Source organism: Pungitius pungitius, unplaced genomic scaffold (assembly GCF_949316345.1).
Source record: "Pungitius pungitius unplaced genomic scaffold, fPunPun2.1 scaffold_44, whole genome shotgun sequence".
Lineage (NCBI taxonomy): Eukaryota > Metazoa > Chordata > Actinopteri > Perciformes > Gasterosteidae > Pungitius > Pungitius pungitius.
Genome location: NW_026909844.1, coordinates 16,525 through 30,952, shown reverse-complemented (window position 1 = coordinate 30,952; position 14,428 = coordinate 16,525). Strand labels below are relative to the sequence as shown.

Sequence of the window (14,428 nt, the reverse complement as noted above, 5' to 3'; positions counted from 1 at the left end):
ATCCTTATGCCAGATTTCTGGCCGTGGTGAAGAGAAGGTACGCACTTGAACACTTTCCCTTCCGGCGAAAATTCAGTCCTGGCTGGGTTTGATCAGTCCTCAACTTCCTAGCGGAAAACCACAGCCTCGTACATGTAGGAATTGATTCTCATCCCGACCGCTTTAGAACTGACGTCAAACTGTAGCATAGTGATGAAGGTCAAGTCATGATGAAGCCATCAGATCAAGATCTTCCGCAAAGAGCAGGCATATGTTCAAAAGAAACCTAGCTGTGGTTTCCGTAGTGTAGTGGTTATCACGTTCGCCTTACACGCGAAAGGTCCCCAGTTCGAAACTGGGTGGAAACATTGACCTTTTTCCCGCCCTGTCTGCAAAAGAAAATTATTCACTTGGTCAATTAAAAAACACTACGCTTCCAGTCTGACTATACGCTTACTGTTTGACGAAGACTCTCCCCGTCAGGGAATCGAAACCTGGTCTTCTGCGTGACAGGCAGAGATACTGTCCAATATACTAACGAGGAATCACTCTGAAATCCTTATGCCAGATTTCTGGCCGTTGTGAAGAGAAGGTACGCACTTGAACACTTTCCCTTCCGGCAAAAATTCAGTCCTGGCTGGATTTGATCAGTCCTCAACTTCCTAGCGGAAAACCACAGCCTCGTACATGTAGGGATTGATTCTCATCCCGACCGCTTTAGAACTGACTTTAAACTGTAGCATAGTGATGACGGTCAAGTCATGATGAAGCCATCAGATCAAGATCTTCCGCAAAGAGCAGGCATATGTTTAAAAGAAACCTAGCTGTGGTTTCCGTAGTGTAGTGGTTATCACGTTCGCCTTACACGCGGAAGGTCCCCAGTTCGAACCTGGGCGGAAACATTGACCTTTTTCCCGCCCTGTCTGCAAAAGAAAATTATTCACTTGGTCAATTAAAAAAGACTACGCTTCCAGTCTGACTATACGCTTACTGTTTGACGAAGACTCTCCCCGTCAGGGAATCGAACCCTGGTCTTCTGCATGACAGGCAGAGATACTGTCCACTATACTAACGAGGAATCACTCTGAAATCCTTATGCCAGATTTCTGGCCGTTGTGAAGAGAAGGTACGCACTTGAACACTTTCCCTTCCGGCAAAAATTCAGTCCTGGCTGGGTTTGATCAGTCCTCAACTTCCTAGCGGAAAACCACAGCCTCGTACATGTAGGAATTGATTCTCATCCCGACCGCTTTAGAACTGACGTCAAACTGTAGCATAGTGATGAAGGTCAAGTCATGATGAAGCCATCAGATCAAGATCTTCCGCAAAGAGCAGGGATATGTTCAAGAGAAACCTAGCCGTGGTTTTTGTAGTGTAGTGGTTATCACGTTCGCCTTACACGCGAAAGGTCCCCAGTTCGAAACTGGGCGGAAACATTGACCTTTATCCCGCCTTCTCTGCAAAAGAAAATTATTCACTTGGTCAATTAAAAAAGACTACGCTTCCAGTCTGAGCATACGCTTACTGTTTGACGAAGACTCTCCCCGTCAGGGAATCGAAACCTGGTCTTCTGCATGACAGGCAGAGATACTGTCCACTATACTAACGAGGAATCACTCTGAAATCCTTATGCCAGATTTCTGGCCGTGGTGAAGAGAAGGTACGCACTTGAACACTTTCCCTTCCGGCGAAAATTCAGTCCTGGCTGGGTTTGATCAGTCCTCAACTTCCTAGCGGAAAACCACAGCCTCGTACATGTAGGAATTGATTCTCATCCCGACCGCTTTAGAACTGACGTCAAACTGTAGCATAGTGATGAAGGTCAAGTCATGATGAAGCCATCAGATCAAGATCTTCCGCAAAGAGCAGGCATATGTTCAAAAGAAACCTAGCTGTGGTTTCCGTAGTGTAGTGGTTATCACGTTCGCCTTACACGCGAAAGGTCCCCAGTTCGAAACTGGGTGGAAACATTGACCTTTTTCCCGCCCTGTCTGCAAAAGAAAATTATTCACTTGGTCAATTAAAAAACACTACGCTTCCAGTCTGACTATACGCTTACTGTTTGACGAAGACTCTCCCCGTCAGGGAATCGAAACCTGGTCTTCTGCGTGACAGGCAGAGATACTGTCCAATATACTAACGAGGAATCACTCTGAAATCCTTATGCCAGATTTCTGGCCGTTGTGAAGAGAAGGTACGCACTTGAACACTTTCCCTTCCGGCAAAAATTCAGTCCTGGCTGGATTTGATCAGTCCTCAACTTCCTAGCGGAAAACCACAGCCTCGTACATGTAGGGATTGATTCTCATCCCGACCGCTTTAGAACTGACTTTAAACTGTAGCATAGTGATGACGGTCAAGTCATGATGAAGCCATCAGATCAAGATCTTCCGCAAAGAGCAGGCATATGTTTAAAAGAAACCTAGCTGTGGTTTCCGTAGTGTAGTGGTTATCACGTTCGCCTTACACGCGGAAGGTCCCCAGTTCGAACCTGGGCGGAAACATTGACCTTTTTCCCGCCCTGTCTGCAAAAGAAAATTATTCACTTGGTCAATTAAAAAAGACTACGCTTCCAGTCTGACTATACGCTTACTGTTTGACGAAGACTCTCCCCGTCAGGGAATCGAACCCTGGTCTTCTGCATGACAGGCAGAGATACTGTCCACTATACTAACGAGGAATCACTCTGAAATCCTTATGCCAGATTTCTAGCCGTTGTGAAGAGAAGGTACGCACTTGAACACTTTCCCTTCCGGCAAAAATTCAGTCCTGGCTGGGTTTGATCAGTCCTCAACTTCCTAGCGGAAAACCACAGCCTCGTACATGTAGGAATTGATTCTCATCCCGACCGCTTTAGAACTGACGTCAAACTGTAGCATAGTGATGAAGGTCAAGTCATGATGAAGCCATCAGATCAAGATCTTCCGCAAAGAGCAGGGATATGTTCAAGAGAAACCTAGCCGTGGTTTTTGTAGTGTAGTGGTTATCACGTTCGCCTTACACGCGAAAGGTCCCCAGTTCGAAACTGGGCGGAAACATTGACCTTTATCCCGCCTTCTCTGCAAAAGAAAATTATTCACTTGGTCAATTAAAAAAGACTACGCTTCCAGTCTGAGCATACGCTTACTGTTTGACGAAGACTCTCCCCGTCAGGGAATCGAAACCTGGTCTTCTGCATGACAGGCAGAGATACTGTCCACTATACTAACGAGGAATCACTCTGAAATCCTTATGCCAGATTTCTGGCCGTGGTGAAGAGAAGGTACGCACTTGAACACTTTCCCTTCCGGCGAAAATTCAGTCCTGGCTGGGTTTGATCAGTCCTCAACTTCCTAGCGGAAAACCACAGCCTCGTACATGTAGGAATTGATTCTCATCCCGACCGCTTTAGAACTGACGTCAAACTGTAGCATAGTGATGAAGGTCAAGTCATGATGAAGCCATCAGATCAAGATCTTCCGCAAAGAGCAGGCATATGTTCAAAAGAAACCTAGCTGTGGTTTCCGTAGTGTAGTGGTTATCACGTTCGCCTTACACGCGAAAGGTCCCCAGTTCGAAACTGGGTGGAAACATTGACCTTTTTCCCGCCCTGTCTGCAAAAGAAAATTATTCACTTGGTCAATTAAAAAACACTACGCTTCCAGTCTGACTATACGCTTACTGTTTGACGAAGACTCTCCCCGTCAGGGAATCGAAACCTGGTCTTCTGCGTGACAGGCAGAGATACTGTCCAATATACTAACGAGGAATCACTCTGAAATCCTTATGCCAGATTTCTGGCCGTTGTGAAGAGAAGGTACGCACTTGAACACTTTCCCTTCCGGCAAAAATTCAGTCCTGGCTGGATTTGATCAGTCCTCAACTTCCTAGCGGAAAACCACAGCCTCGTACATGTAGGGATTGATTCTCATCCCGACCGCTTTAGAACTGACTTTAAACTGTAGCATAGTGATGACGGTCAAGTCATGATGAAGCCATCAGATCAAGATCTTCCGCAAAGAGCAGGCATATGTTTAAAAGAAACCTAGCTGTGGTTTCCGTAGTGTAGTGGTTATCACGTTCGCCTTACACGCGGAAGGTCCCCAGTTCGAACATGGGCGGAAACATTGACCTTTTTCCCGCCCTGTCTGCAAAAGAAAATTATTCACTTGGTCAATTAAAAAAGACTACGCTTCCAGTCTGACTATACGCTTACTGTTTGACGAAGACTCTCCCCGTCAGGGAATCGAACCCTGGTCTTCTGCATGACAGGCAGAGATACTGTCCACTATACTAACGAGGAATCACTCTGAAATCCTTATGCCAGATTTCTGGCCGTTGTGAAGAGAAGGTACGCACTTGAACACTTTCCCTTCCGGCAAAAATTCAGTCCTGGCTGGGTTTGATCAGTCCTCAACTTCCTAGCGGAAAACCACAGCCTCGTACATGTAGGAATTGATTCTCATCCCGACCGCTTTAGAACTGACGTCAAACTGTAGCATAGTGATGAAGGTCAAGTCATGATGAAGCCATCAGATCAAGATCTTCCGCAAAGAGCAGGGATATGTTCAAGAGAAACCTAGCCGTGGTTTTTGTAGTGTAGTGGTTATCACGTTCGCCTTACACGCGAAAGGTCCCCAGTTCGAAACTGGGCGGAAACATTGACCTTTATCCCGCCTTCTCTGCAAAAGAAAATTATTCACTTGGTCAATTAAAAAAGACTACGCTTCCAGTCTGAGCATACGCTTACTGTTTGACGAAGACTCTCCCCGTCAGGGAATCGAAACCTGGTCTTCTGCATGACAGGCAGAGATACTGTCCACTATACTAACGAGGAATCACTCTGAAATCCTTATGCCAGATTTCTGGCCGTGGTGAAGAGAAGGTACGCACTTGAACACTTTCCCTTCCGGCGAAAATTCAGTCCTGGCTGGGTTTGATCAGTCCTCAACTTCCTAGCGGAAAACCACAGCCTCGTACATGTAGGAATTGATTCTCATCCCGACCGCTTTAGAACTGACGTCAAACTGTAGCATAGTGATGAAGGTCAAGTCATGATGAAGCCATCAGATCAAGATCTTCCGCAAAGAGCAGGCATATGTTCAAAAGAAACCTAGCTGTGGTTTCCGTAGTGTAGTGGTTATCACGTTCGCCTTACACGCGAAAGGTCCCCAGTTCGAAACTGGGTGGAAACATTGACCTTTTTCCCGCCCTGTCTGCAAAAGAAAATTATTCACTTGGTCAATTAAAAAACACTACGCTTCCAGTCTGACTATACGCTTACTGTTTGACGAAGACTCTCCCCGTCAGGGAATCGAAACCTGGTCTTCTGCGTGACAGGCAGAGATACTGTCCAATATACTAACGAGGAATCACTCTGAAATCCTTATGCCAGATTTCTGGCCGTTGTGAAGAGAAGGTACGCACTTGAACACTTTCCCTTCCGGCAAAAATTCAGTCCTGGCTGGATTTGATCAGTCCTCAACTTCCTAGCGGAAAACCACAGCCTCGTACATGTAGGGATTGATTCTCATCCCGACCGCTTTAGAACTGACTTTAAACTGTAGCATAGTGATGACGGTCAAGTCATGATGAAGCCATCAGATCAAGATCTTCCGCAAAGAGCAGGCATATGTTTAAAAGAAACCTAGCTGTGGTTTCCGTAGTGTAGTGGTTATCACGTTCGCCTTACACGCGGAAGGTCCCCAGTTCGAACCTGGGCGGAAACATTGACCTTTTTCCCGCCCTGTCTGCAAAAGAAAATTATTCACTTGGTCAATTAAAAAAGACTACGCTTCCAGTCTGACTATACGCTTACTGTTTGACAAAGACTCTCCCCGTCAGGGAATCGAACCCTGGTCTTCTGCATGACAGGCAGAGATACTGTCCACTATACTAACGAGGAATCACTCTGAAATCCTTATGCCAGATTTCTGGCCGTTGTGAAGAGAAGGTACGCACTTGAACACTTTCCCTTCCGGCAAAAATTCAGTCCTGGCTGGGTTTGATCAGTCCTCAACTTCCTAGCGGAAAACCACAGCCTCGTACATGTAGGAATTGATTCTCATCCCGACCGCTTTAGAACTGACGTCAAACTGTAGCATAGTGATGAAGGTCAAGTCATGATGAAGCCATCAGATCAAGATCTTCCGCAAAGAGCAGGGATATGTTCAAGAGAAACCTAGCCGTGGTTTTTGTAGTGTAGTGGTTATCACGTTCGCCTTACACGCGAAAGGTCCCCAGTTCGAAACTGGGCGGAAACATTGACCTTTATCCCGCCTTCTCTGCAAAAGAAATTATTCACTTGGTCAATTAAAAAAGACTACGCTTCCAGTCTGAGCATACGCTTACTGTTTGACGAAGACTCTCCCCGTCAGGGAATCGAAACCTGGTCTTCTGCATGACAGGCAGAGATACTGTCCACTATACTAACGAGGAATCACTCTGAAATCCTTATGCCAGATTTCTGGCCGTGGTGAAGAGAAGGTACGCACTTGAACACTTTCCCTTCCGGCGAAAATTCAGTCCTGGCTGGGTTTGATCAGTCCTCAACTTCCTAGCGGAAAACCACAGCCTCGTACATGTAGGAATTGATTCTCATCCCGACCGCTTTAGAACTGACGTCAAACTGTAGCATAGTGATGAAGGTCAAGTCATGATGAAGCCATCAGATCAAGATCTTCCGCAAAGAGCAGGCATATGTTCAAAAGAAACCTAGCTGTGGTTTCCGTAGTGTAGTGGTTATCACGTTCGCCTTACACGCGAAAGGTCCCCAGTTCGAAACTGGGCGGAAACATTGACCTTTTTCCCGCCCTGTCTGCAAAAGAAAATTATTCACTTGGTCAATTAAAAAAGACTACGCTTCCAGTCTGACTATACGCTTACTGTTTGACGAAGACTCTCCCCGTCAGGGAATCGAAACCTGGTCTTCTGCGTGACAGGCAGAGATACTGTCCACTATACTAACGAGGAATCACTCTGAAATCCTTATGCCAGATTTCTGGCCGTTGTGAAGAGAAGGTACGCACTTGAACACTTTCCCTTCCGGCGAAAATTCAGTCCTGGCTGGATTTGATCAGTCCTCAACTTCCTAGCGGAAAACCACAGCCTCGTACATGTAGGGATTGATTCTCATCCCGACCGCTTTAGAACTGACTTTAAACTGTAGCATAGTGATGACGGTCAAGTCATGATGAAGCCATCAGATCAAGATCTTCCGCAAAGAGCAGGCATATGTTTAAAAGAAACCTAGCTGTGGTTTCCGTAGTGTAGTGGTTATCACGTTCGCCTTACACGCGGAAGGTCCCCAGTTCGAACCTGGGCGGAAACATTGACCTTTTTCCCGCCCTGTCTGCAAAAGAAAATTATTCACTTGGTCAATTAAAAAAGACTACGCTTCCAGTCTGACTATACGCTTACTGTTTGACGAAGACTCTCCCCGTCAGGGAATCGAACCCTGGTCTTCTGCATGACAGGCAGAGATACTGTCCACTATACTAACGAGGAATCACTCTGAAATCCTTATGCCAGATTTCTAGCCGTTGTGAAGAGAAGGTACGCACTTGAACACTTTCCCTTCCGGCAAAAATTCAGTCCTGGCTGGGTTTGATCAGTCCTCAACTTCCTAGCGGAAAACCACAGCCTCGTACATGTAGGAATTGATTCTCATCCCGACCGCTTTAGAACTGACGTCAAACTGTAGCATAGTGATGAAGGTCAAGTCATGATGAAGCCATCAGATCAAGATCTTCCGCAAAGAGCAGGGATATGTTCAAGAGAAACCTAGCCGTGGTTTTTGTAGTGTAGTGGTTATCACGTTCGCCTTACACGCGAAAGGTCCCCAGTTCGAAACTGGGCGGAAACATTGACCTTTATCCCGCCTTCTCTGCAAAAGAAAATTATTCACTTCGTCAATTAAAAAAGACTACGCTTCCAGTCTGAGCATACGCTTACTGTTTGACGAAGACTCTCCCCGTCAGGGAATCGAAACCTGGTCTTCTGCATGACAGGCAGAGATACTGTCCACTATACTAACGAGGAATCACTCTGAAATCCTTATGCCAGATTTCTGGCCGTGGTGAAGAGAAGGTACGCACTTGAACACTTTCCCTTCCGGCGAAAATTCAGTCCTGGCTGGGTTTGATCAGTCCTCAACTTCCTAGCGGAAAACCACAGCCTCGTACATGTAGGAATTGATTCTCATCCCGACCGCTTTAGAACTGACGTCAAACTGTAGCATAGTGATGAAGGTCAAGTCATGATGAAGCCATCAGATCAAGATCTTCTGCAAAGAGCAGGCATATGTTCAAAAGAAACCTAGCTGTGGTTTCCGTAGTGTAGTGGTTATCACGTTCGCCTTACACGCGAAAGGTCCCCAGTTCGAAACTGGGCGTAAACATTGACCTTTTTCCCGCCCTGTCTGCAAAAGAAAATTATTCACTTGGTCAATTAAAAAACACTACGCTTCCAGTCTGACTATACGCTTACTGTTTGACGAAGACTCTCCCCGTCAGGGAATCGAAACCTGGTCTTCTGCGTGACAGGCAGAGATACTGTCCAATATACTAACGAGGAATCACTCTGAAATCCTTATGCCAGATTTCTGGCCGTTGTGAAGAGAAGGTACGCACTTGAACACTTTCCCTTCCGGCAAAAATTCAGTCCTGGCTGGATTTGATCAGTCCTCAACTTCCTAGCGGAAAACCACAGCCTCGTACATGTAGGGATTGATTCTCATCCCGACCGCTTTAGAACTGACTTTAAACTGTAGCATAGTGATGACGGTCAAGTCATGATGAAGCCATCAGATCAAGATCTTCCGCAAAGAGCAGGCATATGTTTAAAAGAAACCTAGCTGTGGTTTCCGTAGTGTAGTGGTTATCACGTTCGCCTTACACGCGGAAGGTCCCCAGTTCGAACCTGGGCGGAAACATTGACCTTTTTCCCGCCCTGTCTGCAAAAGAAAATTATTCACTTGGTCAATTAAAAAAGACTACGCTTCCAGTCTGACTATACGCTTACTGTTTGACGAAGACTCTCCCCGTCAGGGAATCGAACCCTGGTCTTCTGCATGACAGGCAGAGATACTGTCCACTATACTAACGAGGAATCACTCTGAAATCCTTATGCCAGATTTCTGGCCGTTGTGAAGAGAAGGTACGCACTTGAACACTTTCCCTTCCGGCAAAAATTCAGTCCTGGCTGGGTTTGATCAGTCCTCAACTTCCTAGCGGAAAACCACAGCCTCGTACATGTAGGAATTGATTCTCATCCCGACCGCTTTAGAACTGACGTCAAACTGTAGCATAGTGATGAAGGTCAAGTCATGATGAAGCCATCAGATCAAGATCTTCCGCAAAGAGCAGGGATATGTTCAAGAGAAACCTAGCCGTGGTTTTTGTAGTGTAGTGGTTATCACGTTCGCCTTACACGCGAAAGGTCCCCAGTTCGAAACTGGGCGGAAACATTGACCTTTATCCCGCCTTCTCTGCAAAAGAAAATTATTCACTTGGTCAATTAAAAAAGACTACGCTTCCAGTCTGAGCATACGCTTACTGTTTGACGAAGACTCTCCCCGTCAGGGAATCGAAACCTGGTCTTCTGCATGACAGGCAGAGATACTGTCCACTATACTAACGAGGAATCACTCTGAAATCCTTATGCCAGATTTCTGGCCGTGGTGAAGAGAAGGTACGCACTTGAACACTTTCCCTTCCGGCGAAAATTCAGTCCTGGCTGGGTTTGATCAGTCCTCAACTTCCTAGCGGAAAACCACAGCCTCGTACATGTAGGAATTGATTCTCATCCCGACCGCTTTAGAACTGACGTCAAACTGTAGCATAGTGATGAAGGTCAAGTCATGATGAAGCCATCAGATCAAGATCTTCCGCAAAGAGCAGGCATATGTTCAAAAGAAACCTAGCTGTGGTTTCCGTAGTGTAGTGGTTATCACGTTCGCCTTACACGCGAAAGGTCCCCAGTTCGAAACTGGGCGGAAACATTGACCTTTTTCCCGCCCTGTCTGCAAAAGAAAATTATTCACTTGGTCAATTAAAAAAGACTACGCTTCCAGTCTGACTATACGCTTACTGTTTGACGAAGACTCTCCCCGTCAGGGAATCGAAACCTGGTCTTCTGCGTGACAGGCAGAGATACTGTCCACTATACTAACGAGGAATCACTCTGAAATCCTTATGCCAGATTTCTGGCCGTTGTGAAGAGAAGGTACGCACTTGAACACTTTCCCTTCCGGCGAAAATTCAGTCCTGGCTGGATTTGATCAGTCCTCAACTTCCTAGCGGAAAACCACAGCCTCGTACATGTAGGGATTGATTCTCATCCCGACCGCTTTAGAACTGACTTTAAACTGTAGCATAGTGATGACGGTCAAGTCATGATGAAGCCATCAGATCAAGATCTTCCGCAAAGAGCAGGCATATGTTTAAAAGAAACCTAGCTGTGGTTTCCGTAGTGTAGTGGTTATCACGTTCGCCTTACACGCGGAAGGTCCCCAGTTCGAACCTGGGCGGAAACATTGACCTTTTTCCCGCCCTGTCTGCAAAAGAAAATTATTCACTTGGTCAATTAAAAAAGACTACGCTTCCAGTCTGACTATACGCTTACTGTTTGACGAAGACTCTCCCCGTCAGGGAATCGAACCCTGGTCTTCTGCATGACAGGCAGAGATACTGTCCACTATACTAACGAGGAATCACTCTGAAATCCTTATGCCAGATTTCTAGCCGTTGTGAAGAGAAGGTACGCACTTGAACACTTTCCCTTCCGGCAAAAATTCAGTCCTGGCTGGGTTTGATCAGTCCTCAACTTCCTAGCGGAAAACCACAGCCTCGTACATGTAGGAATTGATTCTCATCCCGACCGCTTTAGAACTGACGTCAAACTGTAGCATAGTGATGAAGGTCAAGTCATGATGAAGCCATCAGATCAAGATCTTCCGCAAAGAGCAGGGATATGTTCAAGAGAAACCTAGCCGTGGTTTTTGTAGTGTAGTGGTTATCACGTTCGCCTTACACGCGAAAGGTCCCCAGTTCGAAACTGGGCGGAAACATTGACCTTTATCCCGCCTTCTCTGCAAAAGAAAATTATTCACTTGGTCAATTAAAAAAGACTACGCTTCCAGTCTGAGCATACGCTTACTGTTTGACGAAGACTCTCCCCGTCAGGGAATCGAACCCTGGTCTTCTGCATGACAGGCAGAGATACTGTCCACTATACTAACGAGGAATCACTCTGAAATCCTTATGCCAGATTTCTAGCCGTTGTGAAGAGAAGGTACGCACTTGAACACTTTCCCTTCCGGCAAAAATTCAGTCCTGGCTGGGTTTGATCAGTCCTCAACTTCCTAGCGGAAAACCACAGCCTCGTACATGTAGGAATTGATTCTCATCCCGACCGCTTTAGAACTGACGTCAAACTGTAGCATAGTGATGAAGGTCAAGTCATGATGAAGCCATCAGATCAAGATCTTCCGCAAAGAGCAGGGATATGTTCAAGAGAAACCTAGCCGTGGTTTTTGTAGTGTAGTGGTTATCACGTTCGCCTTACACGCGAAAGGTCCCCAGTTCGAAACTGGGCGGAAACATTGACCTTTATCCCGCCTTCTCTGCAAAAGAAAATTATTCACTTCGTCAATTAAAAAAGACTACGCTTCCAGTCTGAGCATACGCTTACTGTTTGACGAAGACTCTCCCCGTCAGGGAATCGAAACCTGGTCTTCTGCATGACAGGCAGAGATACTGTCCACTATACTAACGAGGAATCACTCTGAAATCCTTATGCCAGATTTCTGGCCGTGGTGAAGAGAAGGTACGCACTTGAACACTTTCCCTTCCGGCGAAAATTCAGTCCTGGCTGGGTTTGATCAGTCCTCAACTTCCTAGCGGAAAACCACAGCCTCGTACATGTAGGAATTGATTCTCATCCCGACCGCTTTAGAACTGACGTCAAACTGTAGCATAGTGATGAAGGTCAAGTCATGATGAAGCCATCAGATCAAGATCTTCCGCAAAGAGCAGGCATATGTTCAAAAGAAACCTAGCTGTGGTTTCCGTAGTGTAGTGGTTATCACGTTCGCCTTACACGCGAAAGGTCCCCAGTTCGAAACTGGGCGGAAACATTGACCTTTTTCCCGCCCTGTCTGCAAAAGAAAATTATTCACTTGGTCAATTAAAAAACACTACGCTTCCAGTCTGACTATACGCTTACTGTTTGACGAAGACTCTCCCCGTCAGGGAATCGAAACCTGGTCTTCTGCGTGACAGGCAGAGATACTGTCCAATATACTAACGAGGAATCACTCTGAAATCCTTATGCCAGATTTCTGGCCGTTGTGAAGAGAAGGTACGCACTTGAACACTTTCCCTTCCGGCAAAAATTCAGTCCTGGCTGGATTTGATCAGTCCTCAACTTCCTAGCGGAAAACCACAGCCTCGTACATGTAGGGATTGATTCTCATCCCGACCGCTTTAGAACTGACTTTAAACTGTAGCATAGTGATGACGGTCAAGTCATGATGAAGCCATCAGATCAAGATCTTCCGCAAAGAGCAGGCATATGTTTAAAAGAAACCTAGCTGTGGTTTCCGTAGTGTAGTGGTTATCACGTTCGCCTTACACGCGGAAGGTCCCCAGTTCGAACCTGGGCGGAAACATTGACCTTTTTCCCGCCCTGTCTGCAAAAGAAAATTATTCACTTGGTCAATTAAAAAAGACTACGCTTCCAGTCTGACTATACGCTTACTGTTTGACGAAGACTCTCCCCGTCAGGGAATCGAACCCTGGTCTTCTGCATGACAGGCAGAGATACTGTCCACTATACTAACGAGGAATCACTCTGAAATCCTTATGCCAGATTTCTGGCCGTTGTGAAGAGAAGGTACGCACTTGAACACTTTCCCTTCCGGCAAAAATTCAGTCCTGGCTGGGTTTGATCAGTCCTCAACTTCCTAGCGGAAAACCACAGCCTCGTACATGTAGGAATTGATTCTCATCCCGACCGCTTTAGAACTGACGTCAAACTGTAGCATAGTGATGAAGGTCAAGTCATGATGAAGCCATCAGATCAAGATCTTCCGCAAAGAGCAGGGATATGTTCAAGAGAAACCTAGCCGTGGTTTTTGTAGTGTAGTGGTTATCACGTTCGCCTTACACGCGAAAGGTCCCCAGTTCGAAACTGGGCGGAAACATTGACCTTTATCCCGTCTTCTCTGCAAAAGAAAATTATTCACTTGGTCAATTAAAAAAGACTACGCTTCCAGTCTGAGCATACGCTTACTGTTTGACGAAGACTCTCCCCGTCAGGGAATCGAAACCTGGTCTTCTGCATGACAGGCAGAGATACTGTCCACTATACTAACGAGGAATCACTCTGAAATCCTTATGCCAGATTTCTGGCCGTGGTGAAGAGAAGGTACGCACTTGAACACTTTCCCTTCCGGCGAAAATTCAGTCCTGGCTGGGTTTGATCAGTCCTCAACTTCCTAGCGGAAAACCACAGCCTCGTACATGTAGGAATTGATTCTCATCCCGACCGCTTTAGAACTGACGTCAAACTGTAGCATAGTGATGAAGGTCAAGTCATGATGAAGCCATCAGATCAAGATCTTCCCCAAAGAGCAGGCATATGTTCAAAAGAAACCTAGCTGTGGTTTCCGTAGTGTAGTGGTTATCACGTTCGCCTAACACGCGAAAGGTCCCCAGTTCGAAACTGGGCGGAAACATTAACCTTTTTCCCGCCCTATCTGCAAAAGAAAATTATTCACTTGGTCAATTAAAGAAGACTACGCTTCCAGTCTGAGCATACGCTTACTGTTTGACTAAGACTCTCCCCGTCAGGGAATCAAACCCTGGTCTTCTGCGTGACAGGAAGAGATACTGTCCACTATATTCTCTTCAGATCAGCCATCAGATCAAGATCTTCCGCAAAGAGCAGGCATATGTTCAAAATAAACCTAGCTGTGGTTTCCGTAGTGTAGTGGTTATCACGTTCGCCTAACACGCGAAAGGTCCCCAGTTCGAAACTGGGCGGAAACATTGACCTTCTTCCCGCCATGTCTGCAGCAGAAAATCATTCACATTGTCAATTAAAAAAAGACTACGCTTCCAGTCTGAGCATAAGCTTACTGTTTGACGAAGACTCTCCCCGTCAGGGAATCAAACCCTGGTCTTCTGCGTGACAGGCAGAGATACTGTCCACTATACTAACGAGGAATCACTCTGAAATTCTTATGCCAGATTTCTGGCCGTTGTGAAGAGAAGGTACGCACTTGAACACTTTCCCTTCCAGCGAAAATTCAGTCCTGGCTGGGTTTGATCAGTCCTCAACTTCCTAGCGGAAAACCACAGCCTCGTACATGTAGGAATTGATTCTCATCCCCACCGCTTTAGAACTGACGTCAAACTGTAGCATAGTGATGAAGGTCAAGTCATGATGAAGCCATCAGATCAAGATC

General features: G+C 46.2%; 34 non-coding genes across 34 annotated transcripts; 25 read left to right on the top strand and 9 right to left on the bottom strand.

Moving 5' to 3' along the window:
* Positions 1-274: 274 nt before the first annotated feature.
* On the top strand, positions 275-347 carry trnav-uac (transfer RNA valine (anticodon UAC)). Its single transcript has one exon. It is a non-coding gene; the product is annotated as a tRNA-Val (tRNA).
* Positions 348-808: 461 nt separating this feature from the next.
* On the top strand, positions 809-881 carry trnav-uac (transfer RNA valine (anticodon UAC)). The gene has a single exon. It is a non-coding gene; the product is annotated as a tRNA-Val (tRNA).
* A 104-nt stretch (positions 882-985) lies between these two features.
* On the bottom strand, positions 986-1,057 carry trnad-guc (transfer RNA aspartic acid (anticodon GUC)). Its single transcript has one exon. It is a non-coding gene; the product is annotated as a tRNA-Asp (tRNA).
* A 285-nt stretch (positions 1,058-1,342) lies between these two features.
* trnav-uac (transfer RNA valine (anticodon UAC)) lies at positions 1,343-1,415 on the top strand. The gene has a single exon. It is a non-coding gene; the product is annotated as a tRNA-Val (tRNA).
* A 461-nt stretch (positions 1,416-1,876) lies between these two features.
* Positions 1,877-1,949, top strand: trnav-uac (transfer RNA valine (anticodon UAC)). The gene has a single exon. It is a non-coding gene; the product is annotated as a tRNA-Val (tRNA).
* Positions 1,950-2,410: 461 nt separating this feature from the next.
* On the top strand, positions 2,411-2,483 carry trnav-uac (transfer RNA valine (anticodon UAC)). The gene has a single exon. It is a non-coding gene; the product is annotated as a tRNA-Val (tRNA).
* Positions 2,484-2,587: 104 nt separating this feature from the next.
* On the bottom strand, positions 2,588-2,659 carry trnad-guc (transfer RNA aspartic acid (anticodon GUC)). The gene has a single exon. It is a non-coding gene; the product is annotated as a tRNA-Asp (tRNA).
* Positions 2,660-2,944: 285 nt separating this feature from the next.
* On the top strand, positions 2,945-3,017 carry trnav-uac (transfer RNA valine (anticodon UAC)). Its single transcript has one exon. It is a non-coding gene; the product is annotated as a tRNA-Val (tRNA).
* A 461-nt stretch (positions 3,018-3,478) lies between these two features.
* Positions 3,479-3,551, top strand: trnav-uac (transfer RNA valine (anticodon UAC)). The gene has a single exon. It is a non-coding gene; the product is annotated as a tRNA-Val (tRNA).
* Positions 3,552-4,012: 461 nt separating this feature from the next.
* Positions 4,013-4,085, top strand: trnav-uac (transfer RNA valine (anticodon UAC)). The gene has a single exon. It is a non-coding gene; the product is annotated as a tRNA-Val (tRNA).
* Positions 4,086-4,189: 104 nt separating this feature from the next.
* Positions 4,190-4,261, bottom strand: trnad-guc (transfer RNA aspartic acid (anticodon GUC)). The gene has a single exon. It is a non-coding gene; the product is annotated as a tRNA-Asp (tRNA).
* Positions 4,262-4,546: 285 nt separating this feature from the next.
* trnav-uac (transfer RNA valine (anticodon UAC)) lies at positions 4,547-4,619 on the top strand. The gene has a single exon. It is a non-coding gene; the product is annotated as a tRNA-Val (tRNA).
* A 461-nt stretch (positions 4,620-5,080) lies between these two features.
* trnav-uac (transfer RNA valine (anticodon UAC)) lies at positions 5,081-5,153 on the top strand. The gene has a single exon. It is a non-coding gene; the product is annotated as a tRNA-Val (tRNA).
* A 461-nt stretch (positions 5,154-5,614) lies between these two features.
* On the top strand, positions 5,615-5,687 carry trnav-uac (transfer RNA valine (anticodon UAC)). The gene has a single exon. It is a non-coding gene; the product is annotated as a tRNA-Val (tRNA).
* A 104-nt stretch (positions 5,688-5,791) lies between these two features.
* Positions 5,792-5,863, bottom strand: trnad-guc (transfer RNA aspartic acid (anticodon GUC)). Its single transcript has one exon. It is a non-coding gene; the product is annotated as a tRNA-Asp (tRNA).
* Positions 5,864-6,148: 285 nt separating this feature from the next.
* On the top strand, positions 6,149-6,221 carry trnav-uac (transfer RNA valine (anticodon UAC)). Its single transcript has one exon. It is a non-coding gene; the product is annotated as a tRNA-Val (tRNA).
* A 460-nt stretch (positions 6,222-6,681) lies between these two features.
* On the top strand, positions 6,682-6,754 carry trnav-uac (transfer RNA valine (anticodon UAC)). The gene has a single exon. It is a non-coding gene; the product is annotated as a tRNA-Val (tRNA).
* A 461-nt stretch (positions 6,755-7,215) lies between these two features.
* trnav-uac (transfer RNA valine (anticodon UAC)) lies at positions 7,216-7,288 on the top strand. Its single transcript has one exon. It is a non-coding gene; the product is annotated as a tRNA-Val (tRNA).
* A 104-nt stretch (positions 7,289-7,392) lies between these two features.
* On the bottom strand, positions 7,393-7,464 carry trnad-guc (transfer RNA aspartic acid (anticodon GUC)). Its single transcript has one exon. It is a non-coding gene; the product is annotated as a tRNA-Asp (tRNA).
* A 285-nt stretch (positions 7,465-7,749) lies between these two features.
* trnav-uac (transfer RNA valine (anticodon UAC)) lies at positions 7,750-7,822 on the top strand. The gene has a single exon. It is a non-coding gene; the product is annotated as a tRNA-Val (tRNA).
* Positions 7,823-8,283: 461 nt separating this feature from the next.
* trnav-uac (transfer RNA valine (anticodon UAC)) lies at positions 8,284-8,356 on the top strand. Its single transcript has one exon. It is a non-coding gene; the product is annotated as a tRNA-Val (tRNA).
* A 461-nt stretch (positions 8,357-8,817) lies between these two features.
* Positions 8,818-8,890, top strand: trnav-uac (transfer RNA valine (anticodon UAC)). Its single transcript has one exon. It is a non-coding gene; the product is annotated as a tRNA-Val (tRNA).
* Positions 8,891-8,994: 104 nt separating this feature from the next.
* trnad-guc (transfer RNA aspartic acid (anticodon GUC)) lies at positions 8,995-9,066 on the bottom strand. Its single transcript has one exon. It is a non-coding gene; the product is annotated as a tRNA-Asp (tRNA).
* Positions 9,067-9,351: 285 nt separating this feature from the next.
* trnav-uac (transfer RNA valine (anticodon UAC)) lies at positions 9,352-9,424 on the top strand. The gene has a single exon. It is a non-coding gene; the product is annotated as a tRNA-Val (tRNA).
* A 461-nt stretch (positions 9,425-9,885) lies between these two features.
* trnav-uac (transfer RNA valine (anticodon UAC)) lies at positions 9,886-9,958 on the top strand. Its single transcript has one exon. It is a non-coding gene; the product is annotated as a tRNA-Val (tRNA).
* Positions 9,959-10,419: 461 nt separating this feature from the next.
* On the top strand, positions 10,420-10,492 carry trnav-uac (transfer RNA valine (anticodon UAC)). The gene has a single exon. It is a non-coding gene; the product is annotated as a tRNA-Val (tRNA).
* A 104-nt stretch (positions 10,493-10,596) lies between these two features.
* trnad-guc (transfer RNA aspartic acid (anticodon GUC)) lies at positions 10,597-10,668 on the bottom strand. Its single transcript has one exon. It is a non-coding gene; the product is annotated as a tRNA-Asp (tRNA).
* A 285-nt stretch (positions 10,669-10,953) lies between these two features.
* On the top strand, positions 10,954-11,026 carry trnav-uac (transfer RNA valine (anticodon UAC)). Its single transcript has one exon. It is a non-coding gene; the product is annotated as a tRNA-Val (tRNA).
* A 104-nt stretch (positions 11,027-11,130) lies between these two features.
* trnad-guc (transfer RNA aspartic acid (anticodon GUC)) lies at positions 11,131-11,202 on the bottom strand. The gene has a single exon. It is a non-coding gene; the product is annotated as a tRNA-Asp (tRNA).
* Positions 11,203-11,487: 285 nt separating this feature from the next.
* trnav-uac (transfer RNA valine (anticodon UAC)) lies at positions 11,488-11,560 on the top strand. The gene has a single exon. It is a non-coding gene; the product is annotated as a tRNA-Val (tRNA).
* Positions 11,561-12,021: 461 nt separating this feature from the next.
* On the top strand, positions 12,022-12,094 carry trnav-uac (transfer RNA valine (anticodon UAC)). Its single transcript has one exon. It is a non-coding gene; the product is annotated as a tRNA-Val (tRNA).
* Positions 12,095-12,555: 461 nt separating this feature from the next.
* Positions 12,556-12,628, top strand: trnav-uac (transfer RNA valine (anticodon UAC)). The gene has a single exon. It is a non-coding gene; the product is annotated as a tRNA-Val (tRNA).
* Positions 12,629-12,732: 104 nt separating this feature from the next.
* Positions 12,733-12,804, bottom strand: trnad-guc (transfer RNA aspartic acid (anticodon GUC)). The gene has a single exon. It is a non-coding gene; the product is annotated as a tRNA-Asp (tRNA).
* A 285-nt stretch (positions 12,805-13,089) lies between these two features.
* On the top strand, positions 13,090-13,162 carry trnav-uac (transfer RNA valine (anticodon UAC)). The gene has a single exon. It is a non-coding gene; the product is annotated as a tRNA-Val (tRNA).
* The last annotated feature ends 1,266 nt before the right edge of the window (positions 13,163-14,428 follow it).